The following is a 3,818-nucleotide window of genomic DNA, read 5'->3' as shown; positions in this document are numbered from 1 at the left end:
TCACCTGGTGATTGTAATTGAGAGGTATTTGGTGAAGGACAGCCTTCAAAATGTTTTACTTTTTAAACACAATTTAAAACGTAACATCATGTCACCTGTTCTCTTCTTAGATCTGCAGTCTATTGTGTAGGGGACTCTGGAGCCTGTGACTCATTAACCCCACATTAAATATTCTTCCAGTTACAAGAAAATATTTTGGATAATGTATTGCCTATACGTTCTAAAAAGAAAACCTTACTATAATAATTTATCACATTAAAACTCATTATGATTTTACATGCATAAGTCCAGTTTTGGAGAAATTAAGTAAATTCATTAAACAACAACCTCAGTGTCAGGCATGGGAGTTATTGTTATGGGAGGCCCCAGAGTTATACAAAACAACACAGGCTATTGTCATTGTTCCTGGTTGCCCAGTATAACTAGATAGTAAGATTCTGTGGCTAAAGGCACCACATTCTACTGCTGCATGACATAGAGAAATCAACCTTGAACTGACTGGGGGTCCTCCTTGCTGGCTAGCTTTCATAGTGCTGAAAGGTCCTATGCAGCCTGCTGGGGAAGAAAGGACAGCAATATTATTCATCTGTGCTGGACCCTGCATGCTACAATACTCAACTTCCAAATATTATGTGCCCAAGGGTGCTCAGTAGTGGCCTGACTTCTACAAAATAATCACGGCTTTCTGATTGTATCTGAAGCCTACCCCGTAGGAAGGAACTCATGCCTAGTAGTATAACACGGCCCATAACCCCATGGTTCAGAGGTCATAGTCCCTAGGGGGAAAATACTATTGCTATTTCGATAAATGTTCACATCACAGTGATCACTTCTAAGTGTGTGTTTATACTCACAGATTATTGCTAGTCTCAACTTTGGTTGGAGTATATCTTTCAGGAACTTTCTCTAACAGGGGCTTTCCATGCTGCTTTGTTCGAAACACCACTAGTCTTAGATATCCTTTCCCCACATTCCTTCCTCATCCCTGCCCTCTCATTATCACACATTTAAATTCTGCCTGTTCCAGTTTCCCACTTATTGAAGGTTTTTTTGTTTTGTTTTGTTCTGTTTTTCTGTTTGTTTGTTTTTTATATTTCCCCGTCCTCCAAAGATCACCCCTTGCATCATGACCTTGTACTGATTACCTAACATCTATAAAGATTCCAAATAAAAAACACAATGACAATGCTCATCTGACAGATTCTGTTCTGTGCTGTACCATTAGAAGTAGATTTGACATTTATAAATTCAATAAAACATCCCACTTTGCTCCCTAACCAGCAAGAGAGAATGTCTTGGCTCTTCTTTGTGTACACAAATATGAGTCTTTCTTGAGAAGCACTATGGTCCTTGATTTCAGATCTTTTTTCTCTTTCAGAGAGATAAATTTGACAACTAGAGTATTTTATTTTTAACCAAAATCTTTTACAGAAACCTTGGCCTCCTTTCCCATCTTTCAGAACAATATCAGAGGAACTAACTCTAATCCCAGACAAGTGAGTATACAAAGTGGTAAGGATTTAACAAAAGTGCAATGTCAGACAAAAGTAGACTTTAAAAGGAAGGGATTTGTGGATAGTCTTTTAAGATCAGGCTGCATCATACACAATGCGTAGGACAGGGAAGGACCCGCATCTCAGGGCATCATTTTGAGACCTCCAACAGCTGTGTTTCATAAGCAGCTTCCCTAAGTGAAGGCTCTCAGGGAGTGTGGTGATTTGAAAGGGAATGGGCCCTCATAGGCTCAAATATATGAAATTTTGATTTGGGGTTAGTAAACTATTTAGGAAGGATCATAGGGTGTGACTTTGTCAGGGGAGGCATGTTATTGGTGGTGAGTTTTGCTCTCAAAGCCCAAGCCACACCCAGTCTCTCCCTCTCTCTGTATCTGCTTGTCATCAGATGAAAGTTCTCAGCTACTGCTCTAGGGCCATGCCTGCCTGCCCTGCTACTATGGCAGTCATGCACTCACCCTCTAATCTCTAATCAAGCCCCCATTTAAATGATTTCTCGTACAAGTTGTCTTGACCATGGCATCTCTTCACAACAATAAACAAAAAAAACTGAGATGGGAAGTTGTGCTGAACTCTCGGGTAACATGATCCAAAGAGAGGGAGATCTAAATAACTGATGGAGTGAAACTGAAGCAAATTTTTAAAGACTAGAGTCTATATTCCTCATTTCAGTCATAAATTTGAAGTGTAATAAAAGACGATTCTTGGAGAGTTTTAATCACTATATTTTGTAAGACATCTTGGAAGAGATAAATCCTATGTCAGGGTTTTCCTGGAGAGCTCCTCCATCTAGGGAGAGAACTTTATTTCTGGGATCAAAGCTTGGATTTGTCTTCCAAGCTTTTGGAATTTCCATACTTTTCCAAGGTAGCAATGGCTTCCTTCCTACCCCATCAGAATATTCACCAATTGCTAGATTTCTAGGTGTCTGATCTCACAGTTGTTCACATTTTTCAGGAAGCTAGGTAAACAACCGCTTAGCGAAAGCACATAGCCTCCCTCACAGGGCCTCCCCTATCAGCCCTCCAACACCCTTGATTCATGTGCAGCTTCCCCTGCAGTCCCCCTCACTGTGTCACTCAAAGCACAGTAGTACAGGGCAGAGTCTGACAGCTGCGCTGAGGACTTCTGCAGATGGAAGGAGCTGCTGCTCTTATGGAGAGTGGTGTGGAACCCTTGGTGCTCGGTCCTCTTGTTGTCTGTGGAGCTCTTCAGCAGTAGCTTAGGGGCTTCATTGAGATATTGCACATACCAGAAAAAGGCAACATCTGAGTAAGCAGTCTGATAGGTGCAGTTCAGCATCACAGGCAACCCTTCTGTGAGAGTGACCAAGCCTTCTGTCTGGGTCACGGAGTCTCCATTGCTCCTTCCTGAAAATAAATTTTAAAAATGAATGAATGAATGAATGAATGAATGAATGAATGTAGAGGAATTACTTTCTATGCAAGGAGGAACACTAAAGACTGCCAGAGTTGTAAGAAAATGACGTCATGAACCCTTAGAGTACAATGTGACTTACTGAGCATTAGGAGGAGCACAAGAACTGAGCAGGTGTCAGGATGCATGTTCATGGAAGAAATGACACTTGGTCCTTGAGGGCACCAATCTCACAGGGCAGTCCTCCTGCAGGATCTCTTCACACTCCTCACTCACAGACAAGGACCTCTGTCTGCACAGTGAGTCTGTCACATTAAGTCACTACCAGAATGAGACCTTAACCACATCTTAAGGGGCAGCACCCTCTGCTGGTTTCCCTTCAACCTGCACCACAGTTTTCTGCTCAGGGCATTGCTTGTAAACTTGGAACCTCACCCAAAGGAGTCAGGTCTCAAGTCTCCAGTGGATGCCTGAAATCACTAACATGACTGAACTATGTGTATCCTATGGTATTTTGCATGATTATCATACATAAATACACACATCTGTTAAAATTTATCCATGTTCTCTCATTATTTAGTTCTTTGAGAATGCTATGCATACTCACCTGCTCCCTCCCTTTCTGCCAAATCCATCCCCTCTTCCATACCAAACCAATTTTGCCCCACCCCTTTAAAAAATGAAACATATCAATTTTTGTGTTACAGCTTGTGCTGTTCGTATACTCTTGGCTATATGGCCTTCAGTGGATCTGATCTATGCACCAGAGTCTGTACCTTTAAAGAAAACAGACTTTCGTTCCCAGCAACTACCAATTGCCAATAGCCCACTTCACCTCCTTGTGATGGGATTTTGACTGACCTGATCCTTTGCATGTCTTATGTGTCCCGTCAACCTCTGTAAGTGCATATGTGCATCTGTCCTGCA

The 3,818-nt window shown here is 41.8% G+C and overlaps 1 pseudogene; it reads right to left on the bottom strand.

The window, feature by feature from the left end:
* Positions 1-2,531: 2,531 nt before the first annotated feature.
* LOC147001856 (T-cell receptor alpha chain V region CTL-F3 pseudogene) lies at positions 2,532-3,526 on the bottom strand (annotated as a pseudogene).
* Positions 3,527-3,818: the final 292 nt, after the last annotated feature.

This window comes from Mus caroli, unplaced genomic scaffold (genome assembly GCF_978045245.1).
Source record: "Mus caroli unplaced genomic scaffold, Mus_caroli_1 scaffold_12, whole genome shotgun sequence".
NCBI classification, from domain to species: domain Eukaryota; kingdom Metazoa; phylum Chordata; class Mammalia; order Rodentia; family Muridae; genus Mus; species Mus caroli.
Note: the sequence above shows the minus strand (reverse complement) of the source record. Positions and strands in the feature narration are given on the sequence as shown.